This window comes from Epinephelus moara, chromosome 2 (genome assembly GCF_006386435.1).
Source record: "Epinephelus moara isolate mb chromosome 2, YSFRI_EMoa_1.0, whole genome shotgun sequence".
NCBI lineage: Eukaryota > Metazoa > Chordata > Actinopteri > Perciformes > Serranidae > Epinephelus > Epinephelus moara.
In genome coordinates, this window is record NC_065507.1 from 38,455,830 (window position 1) to 38,478,355 (window position 22,526).

The window sequence follows — 22,526 nt, forward strand, 5'->3', positions numbered from 1 at the left end:
TTTTTTTGGGGAGTTTTTCCTTATCCGCTGTGAGGGTCCAAAGGACAGAGGGATGTTGTATGCTGTAAAGCCCTGTGAGGCAAATTGTGATTTGTGATATTGGGCTTTATAAATAAAATTGATTGATTGATTGATCCATATTTATCTATAGTAAAACTGATACAGTGCTAACCTCATACATTGGTCCAATGTATGGAACGCCGAATGGACCAAAATGTCTAATTCGACGTCCATCTTAAGATGTCAAATTTGTACCTCTTAAGACGAAAATGCCGTGTCAAAACGTCAATTTTTAACGTCTTAAGACGTTTGGTCCGTTGCTATTGGTTGGCATCAACATACCCACCCCCTTTTGACGTAAGGCTTCCATGCTCCACCTCCTTTTGACGTAGCGGCTACGTTGGGCTGTACTTATGCCTTCGTTGTGGTCATGTGGTCTCTTGGTAGAGGGTACGTTTTACCTACTTACCTGTGACGTGTCTTATGATTAGTATTTGGGACAGTCCATTTCTATGAGGCCGGTGTGCTGGTAATTTTGAACTCTGATGGCTGAGGAGAGCAAGGAATGGCATCCAGAAACTTTGTCAACAACTGTGGTCGTACATTTACTGAATGTATCTGACTTTTATCATTGTGAGGAAGACAGCACAGTCCTTTGGGGTGTTCCAGCGTTACTGACTAGTTTCTCTGACAGTCGTGAAGCCTACTGTATTGTGGTCAGCCAGTCAAGTAGTCCGTAATCCAATTCACCGGGGGGAGCCCACCTGCACTGATTATAGCTTGTCTGCCAAGTGTGGGCTGTATGGTGTTGAAGGCACTAGAGAAATAAAAGAACATGATCCTCACACACGCAGTGCTGCCCGCCTTGTCCAGATGGAAGTGGGCCTTTTGTTACAGGTAGCCTAGATGATGGCATCATCAATTATTTTTTCTCAATAAGTAGGCTAACTGTTGCACCCACGAATCACACTGGACTCAGGTTGAACTTTTTTTTTTTTTTTTTTTAAAAAGAGGGATGGTCTTATTCTGAAAGAGTAAATGAAACAAACAGTGATTTTGTTGGTCTTCAGTAGCTTTACTCTAGGTGTAACTGCCAACTCATCTGGCTTAGAACCATGTACAATATAGGGTAACAATCACAGTATTGTATAAAAATCACAAAAGGTATTAAAACTCATTCATTGATCTACAATTCTTATGACTAGTATATTTTATAGAAAACAATATATATAATCCCAAATATTACAATAAATTAAATGGTATTACAATTTAAGCTCTTTTCTAAAAGTTTACTAATTACTAAAATCCCACATCCTGTGTCAAACACAATGTATCTTAACTATATTTACAATGAAGCTTGATTTTGCACTCTGCACTTCATACCTGCCAACATTGGGCTGTGAAAAAGAGGGAGATTTTCTGGGGTAACGGTTGGAATGGTCTACTCGCAACATATAAAAAAAAATACACACGAAAAATCACGGATCTTACCTTTCACAAGCTGTGTAGTCTTGGCTCTCCCTGATGCATATTTCTGAGCAATTGCAGAGTCAGGAAACATGTCTGCAACACCTTTGCTGAAGTCAGACTAAAGTCAGCCCGACATAGCTTGCAAAATGCGTAGTACTTGCTGACATGGCTAGCGACTAGAAAAGAGAAGGTCTGGCACCAAGCAGGCTGAAATTTCGATGCATACTTCTTCTTTTTGGGAGCCGTTTCATTAATTTTCAGTTTGTAATGTTCCACCTCAAGCTTGGGCATGGACGTGAGCTTGAATGTGTGCAGTCACAACAGCACGTCGGGCGGTGCCGTTTAGTTTGGGTTGCCAGGTACTACGACACACGAAACACCAATTTGACTCATATCACTATGAAATCGGGAGAATAGTGGGAGAAATTACCAATCGGGAGCAGGGCAGGAGAAAGGGTTAAAAATAGGGAGACTCCCTCGTAAATCGGGAGTGTTTGCAGGTATGGCACTTAGCCCATATGTGAATGTTTACCATTGCTATGGTAACAAGTGACAGCTGACGTTAGCGTTAGTTAGCTTAGCTCAATCGGCCGACAAACAATAACCCATAAAATTATAATTCAGCATATTTAAACAAAATCAACAACAGCTACCAACAGTTACAGTCCTTACAACCGTAGCTAATGTGTTGTCACGGGTTAGATTGTCAAAATGAAAGTAATAACAGCTCAAATCCCTGAGGAACTACGCCAGCATTAGTGACGGTTGCATCTACTCGTATGCAGTTACCTTACGTTACAGTTCCCTCAAACAACATCACGAAGCACAATACAAACTATCTAAACAAGTTATCCATAAAGAGTACTCTACTAAAATCTGAAGGTGCTTAGGTGACATTTACCCACCTGAAAGAATAAATGAAAACAAATGGTGATTTTGCTGGTCTTCAGTAGCTTTACCAGAGATATTGGATAAAGCGAGATACCCCACTCAGCTCACTTCCTGATTCAGTGACGTCAGCGCCACGCCCCTGTAGGAGACAGGAAGACTAACCGTTTTCTTAACATTGGATAAGCCTACGGTGGGGTATCTCCTTTATCCAATATCTCTGGCTTTACTCTAGGTGTAACTGCCAACTGAAGAACCAACCATTTATATACCCAGATTTGCTCTCGTGCCTTTACTCAGTTCAGTTCTGCTTTAAATTGAATCGGGGTAATCTGTATGGTATCTGTAAAGATACAAAATCGATATCATATGCATAAAATAATGTCACAATTTAGTGGGCAGATACACATAAATACCCTATATGTCACAAAACCAGTAACCTACTAAAACTGCACACTGTTCATAATGTCACCATAAATTAATATTATTTCTCATTAACCTCAATTCAAAGGCTACAAGGTAGGCTGAGTGGGGAATTGTTTTCTCTCTTGCAAAGATTCTTGTATTTAGGCCCTCAGAAGGGTTTCCCCCTCAGAAATAGTGGTAGCACCTAATTAAATTACATTTTCTGTAGTCTTAAGAGGTACAACATCTTAAAGGAGCAATAAGCGAAATTCATCATTTCTAGAGTGAAGGAATTAAAAAATTGCTATTAAAAAAGGGACAGAACTCGGATTAACATTGGCCTTGCATTTCCAAGGTGGAGAGCACTACGAGAGCTAAAGGGACTACAATTTGACTCAGAGCTAGCTCTTCTTCTCCTGGACAGGTAACGTTAAGTAACAACATAGAGTCAAATGTCTGTTTTAATTAGTGTTACAGTAACATTAGGCACATGTCACTATGTCGATTCAATTAAATTTAATGTTACAATCGTAGCATGGGTTAATGTCCGGAGCTTGAGTTATTAGGGGCTCTGTCCCAGCAATGGGTCAGGCGTTACGGTTGTGTTAGGTGAGTAGCCCGGCAGCCCAGCTAACATTTGCAATTAGCATTGTAAAATGTAGCCCGGCGGGCAGCCTGGCGGGCTGTGTTTAACTATTTCCCTGCCTACTTCAATGATGATGGTACCTGTAATAAATGTAATATATTTGCTGAGATGGAGGCGAGGCTCAGTGACTAGAAGAGCTGGTAGAAGCGCTCCATAGCTGTAAGTTACTCCAGTAGGCGTAGTAGCTCTGGTGCTAATTCCAGGAGCTAACGCTAACGTCCCTACTCTTCTCCGTGAGCCGGAGCCGTGGCGGGCTCACGGGCTTATGGAGAAGAGTAGGAACGTTAGCATGGCAGCCGACTAGTGCTAATGCTAACGTCCCTACTCTTCTCCGTGAGCCTGGCGGGCTCGCGGGCTTACGGCTCTGGCTCACAGAGAAGAGTAGGGACGTTAGCGTGGCAGCCGACTAGTGCTAACGCTAACAGGAAAGCAGGGAAATAGCTAAACACAGCAGAGACCGAGAGTGAGTGAAAGACATCGCTAACTGCTAAACTAAGCCAAACTAAGTTGGCTGTTTAGGTTTTATTTCCTCGCCCCTGTGGCGAGTGAATCTGCCTGTAGTGAAACCGGGGCTAACCGGTGCTTCCTCCTCAGGCTCCACTTCACTCAGCTGCCAGCACAGCCAGTTAGCCTCCGCTAGCTTCCCAGCTAACGTTAGCCCCGGCTCTCCGTTTGGATCCAACCGGAGCACCGAGCCCTGGTTTGTTATTCAGGTTAATGTGGGAAGAAGCAGCGGGTATATCGGGCAGCTGAGTGAAGTGGAGCCTGCGGAAGAAACACCGGGACCGTCTGGATGTAATAGTCCGTGGAGATGCTGCGGTGCTCGGCTGCACAGACAAGGCGAGTGGGGTGGGGGGTGGAGAGCAGAGGTAGAGGGAGGAGTGGCTCATGACACACTTTGTTTTGGTCTACAGGCAGTGCACAACAGCAAACCTAGCGGTGAAACGATTTCGCTTTTTGCCCCTTTAAGACACGGCATTTTCTGTCGTCTTAAGAGGTACAAATTTAACGTCTTACGTCCAATTAGATGTTTTTTGTCCATTCGGCGTTCCATACTGATGTGCAGTCTTGTCTCACTTTTTAGTGTTTTCATAATGTGGATAATGTAACACCAAAGGTGAGAGTTGTGTCACTCTATAGGACATTAGTGGAAGTCATATTACTGATATCACCTTTATGATTCCAGTTTCAAACACTTTCCAAGACTGATTTCAAATGAATTCAGTTGAACTGGGCCTCCTTCCTGTAAATATTCACTGTGTCAGTTACAGGTAGATGACTGGAGAGCCCCCCACCCCTTGCTTTCTGTAACACTGCGGCCCACCATGAATCAAACACACAGCCAATTCACAGGGGAGCCATCATTGGGAATATATAGCAGCTCCTGGGTTACTTTGTATTGTAATAGATGCATTGTGCCGCTAAAGAATATCCCAGCCTGTATTCAAGCAGAATGAACAAAAAGGGAAGAAGAAGAAAGAGTCTGGTGCAGATTCAGGGGAAAGTAGCGTAATTAGAAAGAGATGGGATCGGGGGAGGTTCAGTTGCTCTAGATGTGAAATCTAATTTCTATATAATGTCATTTAAATCCTGTGATCCAGGAATTGTATTTGAACTCGGATTATCGGAATCATCAGCCTGTGAATGCCTAAGATCCCAGCCACTGTTTGTGTGTATGTGTGAATGTGTGTGTGTGTGGGGAGGAGGAGGAGGAGGAGGAGGAGGGGGATTTAGTGTTCCTCAAGTTCACAAGTTGCAAGCTTTTTTGGGATGATTATAGTGGTAGAAAGAAAAGATGAAATCCATTTAAAGTGGAATAAAAAGGCAGAGCAGGAGGGAATAAAGGAAGGTTTTGAAGACAAAATGAGCGGGAACTCATTTGAGCAGAGAACTTGTATCTTTTGCTTGCAATCACCAACAAGTTTGGAAGCAACAATACAGTGAAAAATGATTTTCATTTTGTTTGCTGGTATGCAATGCCATTATACACGCTGTGTAGGTGTGTAGTCTAAAATGGCAAAGTCAAAAGTTGCATTCCTCTCACCTCTGGAAAATAGTGTGTTACAGCGTACACATCATTAAAATATATCCCATACTGTTTCACACTGTCCATGTTCTGAACTCTGCATGTCTGTTGAGGACAATAAAGTTTGTTTTCAGCTCAGCAGCTCTTTGGGGAAAAGGAGAAATTCAGTGAGATTGAATTTATGATCAAAGAAGAATCTCCATCATTGAGTTGGATGATAAACAGAGACACAACACAACATTATTAATCCCATCAGAGCAATTGCAAACTACAGAATAATAAATAAATGAATAAATATTGAGGCCAACTGATGTGCCACAAGAACAGCAGGTACCTAAGATGTCTTTTAGGAGAAAGAGAGATTTACACGCAATGTGAATATGCAACCTGAACCTAACGGGACCCGCCAGGTTGGGCCCGATTCAGACAAATATTTAAAAAGTAATGTTTGATTTCAGCCTAAAAAAGAAGGATCTTCTGCCTGTGTTGGGCTAATTCCTCTTCAGTACTGGGGTTTATTTCCATCAAAGTTTACAAAAGCATGCACATCCAAAAAGTTGCTGGATGAGAGATCTTATAAGAGACAAAAAATAGAGACTGTACACTAGAACCTGCTCCCATAAATATTTAATTAAATTACCTCTGAGGTGACGTTTCCAGCTACATACTCTTTGTCAGACAAAGTAGGATGCAGACACACCTTCAAATACATGTGACCTGGCCTAGTAGGCAACAGGTTGGGGGTCTGGTTTTGAAAACCTGCACCCACCCATACCCGTACAGCTCAGTACCAGAACCAACCTGTTACCCACCATTAGGAGGCTAGGAAACATTTTAGCATGCTCCTCCCACCACCATAAAACCTCAAAAGGATTCTCCTTGGGTGTCTTGAACTCGATGCAGACTACCACCTCATCCTTGGGCTGCAAAGTTTTGTCACCAGAGTTCCTCCACGTCAGTGACGTATGTGACTCAAAATAACTTTCAAAGGAATTGAGGTTTGATAATAGTGATTTAAATGTCACATTATTACAAATATACTGCACATCTTTTACACTGGTTTTATTCTGAAAATTAAAAAAGTCTATTTTTGTGCTGACCACCTGCCCGCCCACATGTAGCTCATTTTTACTTGTGCCTGTACCCATGAATTTATATGTATATATATATATGTTACATTTTGTACCCGTTACACAGCTTTTTGCAGGTCTTGACCGTTTGGTTTGGTCTTAGCCGCACTCTAGTATTGAGGGAGTAATATTTGAGTTTTTAGTCAAATACCAGTGTCTACCAGTCAATTAGCTGAATCAAGCAGGAGAAACTCAGAACAAAGTCCACAAAGCACTGGCTGATGCGCATCTTATTGTTGTGAGCACACATTACCAAATCAAGGCGACCCAGCTGCGCATATCTACATTCTCAACTCCTCTTTCATCACAGTTTTGACAGTTAGATAGATTTTAGTAATAAAATCAAACTTAAACAGTGAAAGTGAAATTATGCTCTTGTGACCAGCTGATGTCTGATACTTACTCAAAGATAACATACAGTATCAAACAGGTTGCTTTTCTGCTAAGATCATTACTCCAGAGTCTGATGTCACACTTCAGGATGGGTTCTATTTCTAACTGTAGTACTCAGATTTTTAACCCTTTATTAACCAGAGAAATATTGTCAAGGGTCAGGCTGTGCTCACAAATTTTTCATGTGTTTTCCCACAAAAAGCAATGCACCCAACTTTGTACAAAGCCCACGCATTTTGAAGGGCTGTGGTCATGTGAACAATGCTCTGAGAGCAGTAAACAAGGAAGCAGGCCTAAATGCTTGTAAGCAGGCAGGTTGGGTTGGTGGATGGTCACAAAATACCAGACTTTTGCCAGGGCCTTTCCCCTGGAGTCGCATGTTCGGATCCATGTGAACTTTGAGTCATTTTAAGGCACGTCCCCACCATGTTTCTTTCCCTAAACCCAACCACAGTAACTTTTATTGCCTTAACCTAACCACTGTAACTTCACGTTAATTACGTAACTGTACATTAAGGATGTAACATCATTCATGGGACGCACATTCATAGGAGATTATACAAACTGTTGTCCATGCATTTTGAACAGGATATCATTTGAGCCATTCTATGAGAAGACATTGTAAGGGTACCACTCTTTTTCAGGAACACCCTGATCACACATTCACTCCTGGGAGCTTCCCAGTGCAACATCAGATTACAACTACTTTTGGTTAGCTGGCAAATAACAAAACTATATCACAGCTAACATCTGGTGAGGAGTGTGACGGGCAGCAATTTTTTATTGCATTTTGGGTTTTTTTCCCACAGACGTTATGTCTTCTAACAAAATCAACGTGAGGACAGAATAATGACATCTTGGCTGTATCATCAGTTATGCTGACTTTTAAAAACTGAATCGCATAAAAAGTTAGATGACAGAAAGTAGTCCTCTCAGCTCAGCATTGTCGCTACAATAAACTTAAGCATTGTATGTTTCTCCAAACCCCAGATACGTTACATTTGTACATTATAATATAGCAGATGTGTTGAAACAGATGCGTTATAGTTAAGACAAGATAATGTTTTAGCTTAAAATACCTGGTTTGAAACAAAACAAAGAAAAAAAGTTTGGTGGATAAAAAGCAGCGATGACTTGCTAAAAAACAACTGGGTTTGTTGTTTGTTGGTCTAAAACAGTGGTCTGAAGCTTAGCGTCTCGCTTAGGTGTCGGGCCATCCACCATCCCCTCCAACTCTCAGTGACAAAGTCAGTTTATATACCAGAACTTTAGAGACGTTGATATGAAACATATGAAACCTACACATTTTTACACACTGTTTTACTGTCACACAGCTCCCGCCTGTGAGGCTCAACACACAGACAGTTACACCTCCACACAGTGCCCGGCTTTCTGTGTGTTTTAATGCAGCTGAATTAACCATATAGCTGTTCTCATTTACATACTTCTCAGTTTGTGTTGTCAGATGATGGAACGAGTACGAAATTAGTATTTAATCGTGGCCTATAAGAACTACATATTGACCAGCATCCATTCCCCAGCTACTGTGATAAAATTCTTAATTTGAAATAATCTGACGTAATCCAAATTCAATCAAAATCAAAATCAAATCCAATTCAATGACATCAACTCTGTTGTGTATTCAACTGGCACACGGGGCTGGCTTACGTCATTGCTTTGGAAAAGTTCTGTTTTGCACCAAACCAGCATTTTAGGATTTAGTCACTCTGGAGGCTGTTTTATAAAAGCTCCACTGCAGTTCTAGTTGAAGCTCCACTGACTTTTATTACAGTTATTCATGAGATAACAACTGATCTGCTTGACCACAAGCAAATTCCATCTGCTGAGGAAGACCACCAGGTGAACCTTCACCATCAACATTATTGTTTAGCCAAATATCATGTTTATATGTGACAGCAGGACTTCCATTTTGCATGATTGCATCAAACACATGAGCAAGCATGCAACACATCTTACAGAGAGATTGTCTATAGTCTTTTTAGTGCGATGTAAGAGAGTATCCAGCAGCAGCTCACGCCTCGGTCCCAGCGCGCTGAGCTGACAATAAAACAGAGGAAGCTCTCAGTGGAGCCTACAGGTGTGCTGCATTGTCTTTCCTCTGTGACAGCCCTGAAAGGAGAACATGCTACTCACTGTGGCGAGCCTGATTGTAGTGGCGTTATCGACCAGCTCCCTGGTGTAATTCCCAGATACAGAGCGGCAGAGACAAACGCAGGTAAAAACACTCGAAATCTTTTATCTCCACCGAGCAGCCGACGGCAGGGTGAGAGTTCTCCTTTCCCTCAAGCCAAAACACAGAATACTGGCAGGGATGCAGCTGTTATGTGCTTCTTCTTACTAGTCCAAATACATGCTTTAAACTTGTTGTAGACGCATATCTGGAGAGGAATATCAAGTCATTTCTAAGACCAGCTTTAAACAAGATCCAAGTGAAGACAGAGACCAGAACAAATCAAGATCACAGCAGACAAAAGCTCTGCAGATGAAAGACTTCTGGATGCACACAGATTGACCCGTCTTCAAATCTTCTCCGTATACCTTTAAACATCAAGGTAATAATGTATAAAAGACAACATGCAGAGGATTATACAGCTGAAATCACAATTTCTTAAATATTTTAATGCTGTGTTTACACCTGCAGTTTGATTTCTGCAGAATTTTAGTTCTTGTCTGTTCGGACTACACTGTGACCTTGTGACATGAGCCAACAGTTGTAAACATAAAGTCATTGTAAAATCCACACTGCACCTGGACTAATAACACCATGCCACAGGAAAAGAAGGAAGCACATGATGTGGCCTTTACTGCTGCATGATGGGGAAATGCAGACCAGATATCTCCTAATGGTACATTTGAAGGAAACAAGATTTGAAAAATACCAGCTGGAAAGAAAAGTCTGTCAAAGCACCTCATCTCTCATCGAAATCCGGCAATTGGTCAGTGACCTCTGGTGTCAGAAACTGACAAAAAAAAAAGCTGTCCTTTCACATCAGCATGATTTGCAGCACCATCATCGTTTAACGGCGCCCGGCAACATCCGGCAGGACAACAATGAAAGTTAAAGTGGCAGAAGTCCAAGTAGGGCAGGTGGGAGGAGTGGTGGATGGGTCCATCAACCACCGATTTTCACCCAGGCCGGTGTTCCCTTCCTGTAAGACTGTAAAGCCAAACCCTTATCTTTTTTCCTAAACTCAACCACATGCTCTTGTTGCTTTAACCCAGAGGTCAGCAACCTTTGCTGTCAAAAGAGCAATTTTTAGCATAATTTTTATTGTTTTTTTTTAAATTTGTGTGGAGCTGCAATATATATTTGTGCTTTGTAAGAAAAGTAACACAGTCTATCAGGTCTAAATTAGCCTATCAATATCACAAATAGTTTGAAATGAGCATTCATTAATATGTTTTAGCACAAGGTGGCTACTCTGCAGTTGGCTATTTATGATTATTTTTTTCTTAAAGCGAGCAGCATTAGCAGTGAAGGCATAGAAATCTGTCCACTCACTATTAAGTTTTCTGATTTCCTCTGAGATGTTTTCTTTTTTGGATTTGGAATCAATAGCTACCCTAGCGAGGGAGACTCCACCGCTAACTGGCCACTGCTATTAAGGTTCACTAAACTTTTGGAGAAGTGACCAGATCATAGATGTATGACACATACTTAAGTTGAAAGAACTTAAAACTTTTTCTTTTTTTTTCACGGAATTGGTTGCACATTTTAAAAACTGAAAAATCACTTTAGGCCTATAGCAATGAAAAAAATAAAATAAAAATGTTAAAAAAATAACTGTTATTCATCTCCATATAATTTTTGGTAAAAGCCACATAGGGACACTGGAGAGAGGCTAAAGATGCAGCTCCAGATCCACAGGTTGCTTACCCCTGCCCAACCACGTGCATTTGAAGGAAAAAAAAACATGAATTTGCGGTGTTGTACCCATGTAGTGGGTTTATTTTAAAAGAGACTGTAAGCAAACTGTACATGTAACAGGCTGAAGTTGACACAGCATCCCTTGTGTTGCCTTCAGGTTCAGCCTCTGAACACCGGAAAAATGCAGAGACAAGCAAGCAGAGTTATAATCACAAGTCCTTTTGTCTGAAAACCACCTCACATGAATATAGCAATAGGGACCCTCCTCTTTTAGTATATCTCTGCCACAGTGATGTCGCTGACAAAAACTGGCAAAGAAGTGTTAAATGTCATGGACTGAATTGAATACGCTTAAAATAAATAAGTAAATACAATAAAGCTATTTATAAAATACTATTAAATAAGGCTATTTAAAGCAACTTAATTTATTTGATTTTCATAATGAACAAAATATCTGGTAGCTCCCTGGATGAATAAAATTGACTCTTAAAACAACACGCATCGGAAGTGTTATGTTTAATGTACAGTATATGTGTAACACCACCAACATTTGTTCATGTTCATGCACACCCTCACAAAAGATAGTAGTTTCTCGAACTCCATAGACAACTCCACTGTTTCCCCGTCCTCTCAGGTTAAGAGTCTGGGTGTCATCCTGAACAGTATTCTATCATTCCAAACCCACATCAATAACGTCACCCGGACTGCATATTTCCATCTTCGCAATATCAACTGACTTTGTCCCGCCCTCACACCCAGCAGCACCGCCATACTGGTCCACTCCCTCATCACCTCGTGTCTGGATTACTGCAACACTCTTCTCACTGGTCTCCCCCTCAAATCCATCCATAAACTTCAACTGGTCCAAAATGCACATCACTCCTGTCCTCCATCAACTCCACTGGCTTCCCATACAATACCGCATCCAATTCAAAACCCTACTGCTCACATTCAAGGCCATCCATAACCTCGCTCGTCCATACCTCACTGACCTCCTCCACATCCACACACCCAGCTGGACTCTCAGATACTCCTCCTCAATCAGCCTCACTGTCCCTCCAGCCCGCCTGACCACCATGGGGTCCAGAGCCTTCAGCCGCTCGGCCCCCGGCCTCTGGATCTCCCTCCCACCTGATATCCGAATTAATCAATCCCTGGACACTTTCAAATCCAACCTCAAAACATATCTGTTTAAACAAGCCTATCACTGCTTAATGTCATTGCCTGCTGCTAACTTCTTAATGTTTCATTATTGCTACTGTGTTATTTATTTATTCTCTAAAAAAGTTTTGTACTTCCAGTTAATACTGGTCGAATTTAGCAGCACCATCTTTTTTAACTGAATCTTAAAATATCACAGTGCGATAACTTTCCCTTTAAATTTCATTCCTGCACTTGATAGTGGATGCAACTGTGGCAGCGCAAGAAACTATTTTTTGTGCTTTTTATTTCTCTACATCGGTTAAGAGTGGGTCACGAAGGAAAACCAGTCAATGAGAGCGGGTGGTACGGGAATCACAACAGGGAATCATAACTACAATATTGAGCTAGCAGTGTGTAGACACTGAATGCAGACTGTACATTTCCTGTGAAAACGGAAGTGTATTTTGAAAACAGACAATGTATGTAACAGGCTGAAATCCAGAATGTCAACAACCAACTCACCCAGAGTACCTTGCATGTCATATCTGGATGTGGAATGTCCATGACCAGGTACATTAGAGAAATAGTGATGAGTCAACAAAATCAGCTGTCAACACTTAATCCCAACTGTATTGAATAGCTGTGTGTGTGTGCTGTTGCTTTAATATCTTCACATCTGTCTACATGCATTACATTAACACACATCTTTTAAATTAAAAAAATTTAAAAAACAAACATCTTTTTGGAGTAGTATCTCTGTACTTTGCATATTCTTTTTGTAGTCCTTGCATATTCTTTTTGTAGTCCTAATACTGTAACTTTTGCTTGTCTAAAATATATTTCTGCATATTACTGCTTAGCTCTTTCACTTTAAACAATTGCATTTGGGTGTCGGTAGCGTAGTGGATAGTGCTGGCGCCATATGTACAGAGGCGATGCCTTGACGCAGTGGTCGCAAGTTCGAGTCTGGCTTGCAACCATTTACTGCATGTCACCCCCCGCTCTCTCTTTCACCCCATTTCACTCTGTCCTACACATTAAAGGCAAAAAAGCCCGAAAAAATAATCTTTGAAAAAAAAAAAACATTGTACATGTTTTTAAATATTTCATGTTTTTATCATATTTTTTATTATTACTATTTTTTAACTCTTTATTTATTTGTCTTCTCTAGGCACCAAAACACCAGAGAAAATTCCTTGTTTGTGTAAACCTATTTAGAAATAAAGTATGTTACTGGTTATTTACCTGAAATAAAAAAAAAAAAAAAAAAAGCTTTGTGACAACTAGCTACAACCTGAGGCCAAACCTTTGAGCTGGAGAACTCAAATCCACAGAGAAGTATCACCCAGTGGGTCTGGAGGTGAGTGAAAGGGTAATGAGGAGCACTGAATTCAACTCTCATTATGAGCTTGGATACCTCTCTGCTCTTCCTTCGTATCTCTCATGCCTTTTTCTTCACCTTTTACTTCCACTTCCACCCGTTCACTTTCTTGTCTCCTTTCTCCATTTCTTTCTTTTCCTGCCTTTCATTTTGTCTGTCTTATACCATTTCTCCACTCACACCACCTCCATCTCGACATTGTGCCTCGTATTCCAGCCCTCAAAAAAAAAAAAAAAAGGGAAAATGGGAAAACGGCAAATCCTGCAGCCCCTTATGGCATCCGTGTTTACCAACCCATAATGCCGTTCTCAGATTTGTTCAGCTCCCAAGATCGCTCCTTGTGTGCATGTATCCCTCCACCCCCCCACCCTTATCGCCCAACAAAGGCAGCGGATGCTGTATTTTCAGCTGCAAAACCTCCTGCAACGTTACCCCCACACCCACCATCCCCCTGATTGTTATAGTGGTAAGTACGCTGAAGCATCTCGCCGTTTTCTGCTGCTAAACCTGGAGACTAAGAGGGGAGTCTGCCAAAAGCTACAGAGAAAGAGAGAGAGAGACAGAGAGAGAGAGAGAGACAGAGAGACTGAGAGAGAGAGAGAGAGAGAGAGACGCCTGTCAATGCTGCATCCCCACAACCACTAACTCAAGATTAGGCAGCGCTCTGAGCTGGGAGGGATTTCAACAAGACACCTTCTTTTACCTTGATGGTTGGTGGTGGGGGTTTAGGTGAGGGTGACAGCAGAGAAAAAATAACACAAAAAGAAATATAATCTGCATCTATTCATCATTAAAGAACAGCGCGGAAAGTTGCGGATGCCACTGCTGGGTTCATCATTGATACCTTGCCAATGCTGGATGGATAATTGAAGTCTGGGGTTTTTCAAAAGGGACGTGCACAGGGGGGAAGTTATAATACCCAGGTGGAATGAAAGGATGTGTGTTATGTCTGCCAAAACACTCTAGCCAATGCTTTAGGTCTCTTTAGGAGCTGAGCACAGCAGACAATGCTATTTTGCAGTTCTTTGTAGACTTCAGTCATCCAGACAGACCTCCAATCTACAGTAGATACAAGAGAAATGAGAAGGGAGAAAACACGCTGGCTAGGATGTATGCAACCTACAGAGCAGGGTCACAGCATATATACAATATGTTGCCCAATATGTTGGGCAGATTGGCAGATACTATTTATGGCTGACATTCATTCTGTAAGGTAGTCAGAAGTTTGTAGTTTGCATACTGAGTGGATATGTGCAAGCACAAGGGATTCACAGAAAATGATCAATGCATGTTCTGGAGACGTGCACACTGCGCATGATGTGAAGCCATGTATATATGTCATGTAATAACCAAAAGAGCATAGCAGGTGGTCCTGGGTATTTGGAAGTAGAAACATATTTGCACTGTTTCAGGCAAACCACAGCAATTTAGAAAGAAAAGAAGCCGCTTGCCTTATTCCATTGTATTCCTGACAGTAATGCCCACAGAGGTAGCTCAACGTGCCATTTTGAACAGAACTCTGTGACTTGTATTATTAAGTTATCAAGGAAAAGAAACATGGTGAGGACGTGCCTTTTAATGACTCAGAGTTCACTCTAAGTTCCAACGGTTCCGAACACCAGAGACCCATCCACCACCCCAACCTACCTCCTTACTGGACAAATCAGGACCACTTCCTTCTCACTACTATCAGTGCATTGGTCACATGATTGCAGCTTTCCAGAATACATAGGTTATACTGCTATACTACTACACATTATATGGGATATCTACGAATTTTGGTGCATTACTTTTCATAGGAACACATATGAATAGTGGATGAGAACAGCCTGCCTAAATCTATACATACTAAATCTATTTTGGGTATATAGCATGTTCATACTAAAAAAGAAACAAAATTAAATAATAAAGACGAACAACAGATTATGAATTTCTCTCCTAAGGTCAACATCAATCAGTTAAGATGATCAGTGGTGTCGTTCTGATTCTTTAATACCACTGCTAATAAGACATTAGTCTACCCAGGCGGCCAGCTCAGCTGTCAATCAAACATAATGCCCACCCACTAATTTAAGTATCTAACAGTCTCTTCTCCTCCTTTCAACACTAACAAAAGTATTTACCCGACTTGATGTATGACTGCAAAAAAAAAAGGATGACTTTTGGAATATAAGTCATTTCTTGCCAAATAAGAGAGTATCTGCTGAAATCGGAACTAAAACAGCCAGTATACTTTTAATAGAGTATGGTGAGATGCCATAGACGCTTGAATGACTTCTGTTTATTTTCTACCTTCTCCCTTGTTTACATCTTCTCATTTCCTGGCAATTTTCCCTGTGTGAGATTACTCTCCACACTCACCACGGCTGGTGGTTTCTTAGACCAAAACAAGATGTGCTGTCGACTGAATTTCAATTAATACACCTCCGGGATTTTCTTCACTTGATAGGAAGGTCTGTAAAACAAATTAGTTTGGCAGCACGCTCTAAAAATAGGAGAGATGCTGAGGATGTGAGCGGGAAAACTGGGAGCAAAGAGGTCCTGAATGGTTATTTGTTTGAGCTGGAATGACTTTTGTTTCATTTGGTGTGTTATAACACACCTGACTGTCATGAACGCAATGTGACTGCACATATACACACATATACCATGGAAAGCACGGGCCCAGTGCATGTTCGGTAACACAAGGGAAGCTGGGCAGCAGCCTGCATATACACACTGTTTGTTTTGGACTCAGTGGCGTCTCATTTACACGTGTTAATTGCAGCTAATTGGTTCTAATTAGATGAACAGGAAACCCTCTGGGACCACTCATACCTTTAATTTGAAGTAAATATCATTAATTAACATATGCTAATTCCAAGCCAATTAACATTGATTAGGAGATGCCAGCAACAAGGGGGGAAAAGCTACCAACTATCAAAAATTACTAATGACTCAGCAAGAGAGGAGAGAGGAAACGTCACATTGGATGTCAGGGAGAATGGGTGTGAGTCCAGGCACGACTGGCAACCTTGGCCCCTGGTCCCGCCACCCTGCATGGGGTCATACTGTGACCACTAACATGGCTACCATTCCCGCCATGCTCACTGTACCCAGTGTCTGCCATGTATCATACGCACTGTGCCCACCATCTGCCAGTCCCACTGTTCCCACCACGCCTGCCGTACCCTCCACAGTTTCCATGCACACCCTGCCCAGCGTACTTATAACCACCAAACCCCCCCACACTGTACCCAGTGTCCCCCATACCTGCTGTATCCACCATACCTGCCATGTTAGCTCCACTCGCCACACCCATCAGCATACCCAGCATACTCATTGTGCCAAATCCAACCTGCCCTGCTCGCCATACAAAAGCTGCCGTGCTCGTCGTGCTCACCATACCTATTGTGCATGCTCTGTGGTACACCTGCACAGGAAACATCCCCGCTGGCTCTGCAGACAGAGGGCATGTGTCTGCCAGGCGATTGAACAGGAGAGATTAGAGGGCTTACTGCTGAGAGAGGGAGCAGAGAGACAGAGGAGGAGGAGGGGGGCAGATAGAGAATGAGAGATGGAGTGAGACAGAAAGAGGGAGACAGTGACAGTGAGGGCTAGGAAGGAATGAGAATTAGCAACGTACACTAATGTTATGTGGAAACAGTACAAAAGGTCAGAATATAACTACTTTATCTTTATAACTGATTATTGTGTCTGGTCAAAGAAAATAAATGTTACAGAGAGACAGAGAAACTTAAAATAGATAACAGAGATGAAACATTCAGTCCAGTAATTCTCAACCAATGGGCCAGTGGCCCACTGATGGGCCTCAGAGTACCATCTAGTGGGCCGTAGAGATACTGCCAAATGGTTAGATTAAATTAAAAATTAAAGTTTTTGGAATTTTTCAAAGCTAGTTATTTTCATATTAAAATGTGCTCAAGAATTTGTGTAATACAAAAACATCAAGTTAACATTCATAATTTCAATTACCAGTAATATTTAAACATCACCACTAAAATCCTGACACATCATCGGGTAGACCAAATGTGTTTTGTGACTGTTAGCTAGCAAACGTTCCCTCGGATGCAGTGACACAAAATGGATCTGTTTTTGAAATGAAAATGCACACAAGGCACACACAATCCTGCGCCAGTAGAAACTCCAAAGTGTGGTAAGAAATATGACCCTGGGTACATTAAATTTGGATTCAGAATTTATGTTTTGTCTTTACAGCTGACAGCGACATATTTATAGCCCAGTTTAGGTTTCCTTCTTTTTTTGTCATGTTTTTTTTTTTTTTTTTCGTTTTTTTTTTTTTCTTATTTATTTGAGAAGGTGGTTCTCAGGAATTTTTAAACAATCACAATTGGGCCTGGAGTCACAAAAGGTTAAGAACCCTAGCTTAGTTATTTAATTTTTTGGGTTATTGACAGAAATTAAATAAGCTACAATTTTGAATGTTTTAAAGTTAAAATACCAAACATTTAGGCCCACTGTTTGTTGCTTTTCAGATGTGAATATATGCTGGCTTTTATAGTTTCCAGGATTGTAAACTGAATATTACTGGATTTTGGACTGTTGGTCAGACAATACAAAGTGTTTGTATTGTTGTGTTTGTAAGTGTTTATAAGTGGTTGCTTGGGCAACCTGGTCTCATTCAGAAGTTGTCGAATACTGGCATTTGGGCAGTGCCTTCCGACGTCAGACAAAAGACAAAAAAAAGTTGTCCTTTCACGTTGGCATGATACACAGCCAGTCACTGTTGTCGAGGGAAACGGGGTGGGACAACATTGTAAGTTAGGAGGGCAAAAGTCCGAATAAGGCAGGTGGGAATGGTGATCCAACAGCCGCCGACTTCCACGTGGGAGACCGGTGTTCGCTTCCTGTATATTTGTAAAGCCAAATCTTCTTGTTGCCTATACCTAACTACATGTGTTGACTAAATGTAACCATGTACATTTGTTGTTGAGGGAAAAAAATGTCAATTCACGGTGTTGTGTGTGTGTATATATATATGTGTATATATATGTATATATATATATATATATATACATATGTTAATATATATATTACATCAGATTATCAATTTCGACCAAACAATCATAGTGTTTTGTGGAGGTTAAACAATGACTGCGTGACCTAACCACTACTGTTGTTATGGTAGCAGCGTGTCACCCATCCTCTCACTCATAGTGGCCATGCCCATAATTGTAAGCTTAATAATTTCAAAAGATAAATGTGGCTTTAGATGACACTAGTTTGTCTCATGATCTGGTTTTTCATATGATGTATAGTTTCATACAGTGTCTTTATTCTGATGTGTAGGCTGCATATATAATGGCAGTATTTTGTTCACAAATGTAGAACAATTGGACTATTTTGCCACAATTTAACACTCACTGAGAAGAGGAAGAAAAAAAGTGTTATCAAGATCTTGTTCTGAAAGAATATTGACAATGAGCAAATAATCAGCAAGAACTAGGGAGTTTCCAATTTAAGGAGCCACATGCTCAAAGCTATATATATGTACATATCTATATTAATTTTTATGTTACTGAGTTGTTATTGACAGTTACTTCACCAGGCTAACGCTAATGCCAGGCTAATAACCAAACCTGAACCCCAAAGCTTTATGCAACTATGAGCTTCATTCGGTTTAGGTTAGTTAAGAGAACTCTACCACAAGCAAACCAAAAATACTAACCTGCTCTGGCTGGCACTCACTCGACAACATCAACAAAAAGGTATGCAGTAGCCCTTAATGCCTAATTCACACCCCACTTTAGCCCTGATTTTCTACTTGCCAACAGTTTTTGGAACTCCCTGACAAAAGCCCCACATCAGAGGCAAATCAGCATTGTCTCCAACAATCCTGGAAAGGCCCCCTGTCCATCTCATGGTTCACGTGTGTTACTGACATTATTACAATGTAGTGAGAGAAAAGTTTAAAGCAAGTAAAAAGCAAAAAACATAGCCACATGGGGCATATTCAGGCAGACTATAGAAGGCTGGTATGGATACATCTGGACTGCAGCAGTTGTAATTGCTTCTGTACTTATATACAATTAAAACAAAACATGTTTAATAGACAAAGTATAACCCAAATAAATGTCTTGAATGTTGTCAGGGTGAAAAGATAATATCAGCGTGTGTCAGCTATCATTTGGCACCAAAGTTATTAATAATTTAGAAGGATTTGTGCCAGGGAATCAGAGCAACATATCTCATTATCATCAATTCAGGTTAAGTGCCTCCCATTGACATCTTCTGTATTACTGATCAATTCTACTAAACACGTCATATTCATCATCTCAAATCTAAATGACACTGACTGAACAGTATCAGTCAGATCACAATCACCTGATCAGGCAAGCAGGTGTTTAACTCTAACCCTGTGTGTGTATATATCATGCAAGGATAATTTGTGGGTCAAGCAAGAGGGAGCCTGTGTGTGTGTGTGTGTGTGTGTGTGTGTGTGTGTGTGTGAGGGTTAGAGGCTTAAGGGCACTGGGGATGGGGGGGTAGAGGGAGTGTGTTTGTGTGTGCGCGTGTGTGTCTGTGTGTGCGTTGCTCCCCATAGGTGTGGGCACCGCCACATTGTTGGCTGCCAGGCTGCCCACTGAACCATCTGACACACATTCACACCTCGGCCACCATGCCCATGAGCACATGCAGACAACACTGGCAGCCTGTGTGTGTGTCTTGGAGTTAGACCGATAAGGCAGTTTGAAAGATATCAACAATAAACATCCACCTTTGACATGATAAAGTGTGACTTAAGTACTTTCGTGCTCAATTTCACACTGCTAAGAGACGTCTCTGACCTTTTTCTCTTTGACATTTTGACTCCACACACACACAAATCATAAACTATATTAAAAAAAGGATATGGCCTTGCAATGTCACCCACTGGTTTGTGGATTCATGTTTTGAAGCCTCGACTTTGGCATTTTGACCGTCACCATCTTGGATTTTTGGGATACAAAAGTGACCATATGTGGATGAAAGGATGGCGCTAACCTTAATGCTGTCTGCTAGCAAAAAACAGACTTAAAGCTATGAAAACAAAATACTTACCTGGGAAATTGATGGAACATCAATCTCCTTAGAGGTTCTTTTAGTACAAAGGAACGTGGAACAAGCGTTTTTTTAGGTGCCCAAACCAAAATGTTACAATTAACGTTCATGGACTGAAAACACATTTAAAGTTTTGCCTTGCCTTAGTGTGGGACTACACTGGGATTTATACTTCTGTAGCCTGGCATGCACCTCTCCAGAAATGTAACTACACGTCGCAGCGTTGCAGACCTCCTTTCTGTTTTTGTAAGCTGAAAACCATTTCCTCTCAGTGGAAATGAAGCTTTTATTTACTTTTATTTCACAAATTAGAAACAATAAATTGCAAAGACAATAAAGCCTCACTAAACAGCATTTTTAGTCTTGTTTGTGATTTATCCTGGCTTCATATGAACAGAGGAGATCTCCGCTATTTGCCAGGCTAATTTCTACAATGTAAAATGCCATAGGCTTGTGCTAATAACATTATTAGCACATGTTGTATTTGTTTGGAAAATGTGTTTAGTATAAGACAGTTGTTTTGTTGGTGAACCTTGTGAGTTGTAATAGAGCCGAATTTTATAACGTCACCTTTGTTAAATGTTGCTGTTGTCCCTGGCTTCTTATGAGTAAAGGAAACCTCTGCTAGCCAATTTATACAATGCAAAATGCCATGGGCTTGTGCTAATAACATTAGCATGTTGTATTTGTGGGGAAAATGTGTCCAGCAAAAGACAGGTACTTTGTCTGTGAATTCTGCGAGTTATAGTGAAGCCGTAGTGTGTACTTGTGTTTGAAACTGTCACAACTATGTTTCATATGTGACACAGACACACCACACAGTTATTAATGCCCACAACGGCGTAGGCTATGTGCGTAGGCTCTGCAACGAGTTGATGCACAAGCTATACATATCTTGACAATATTTTATCCCCAAATGTAGAACAGTGTTTTGTGCCACAGTTTAACACACACTGAGAAGCAGAACAAGTATCAGCAAGATTGTGTTACTGTGCTAATCAAAAGAATACTGACAATGAGCAAATCATCAGCAAGCTGTATGGGGTTTGTAATTACAATAGCCACATGCTGGAGTTGTACATGGGCCTAAAATTCCTGTAGACCTGACCCAACGGAACCTGACTGTAATGCTAAATTGGAGACCAGAACCCAACACAAGCTGTATGTTTTTCTTTTATTCAGGTACTTCACCATACTAATACTGAGGGTCCAAAGGACAGAGGGATGTTGTATGCTGTAAAGCCCTGTGAGGCAAATTGTGATTTGTGATACTGGGCTTTATAAATAAAATTGATTTATTGATTGATTGACTAATGCTAACACCAGGCTAAAAACCTGAACCTCAAAGCTCTACACAAAATTCATTATGTTTGGGTTAGTCTCGCTCACCAGACCTTTCTCAAGAAAAGAAAGGTCTGGCTGCGCCGACTCTAACTTTAAGATTGGAGAAAAAAAAAATATCGCCTACAGGACGCGAACCATGGCACAAAAATGGCTACATCCCCGCAAGATCAAACACCGCAAAAGTTAGTAAAGGACGTGTTGAAAACTGCTACACAACCGGAGGTGGTAGGGCAGGACTTCAGCGGATGGCTCGTTCCGCCCAATGAGAGGCTGATCTATGCAGCGAACTTCCGCCCACTCAGACTATGTTTGGGTTATTCAGGAGAACTCTTCCACAAGCGAGCCAAAAATACTTAATTGCTTTAGCTGAAACCTTCTTGACAACATTAGCAAAAAAGTATGCAGTAGCCCTTAATGTGATCTGTTCAAAGACCCAAGTCAATCTGATCGAGGACACAAGCCGAGAGGCTGACCAATGCATCGCAGACTCACCCTACATATCTAGCAGGCTAAATATCTGAACCTGTCGGGGACCTTGTCAGTGAGCTATGGCCAGTGAGAGCTCAAGACAGGGGTTGTCGACAGAGACAAGTGCCAAATTATGTGTCTGATTGAGAAGGAAATGGGGGGGTACAATGTTAACCCTATGGGCCCTAGGCATTTTTGGAGTATTTTTACTGCCTTTACTTTTAAGCTCATATCACAGTCATTATAAAGGCTACATACACATGCTATATCTTGTTTTTTTT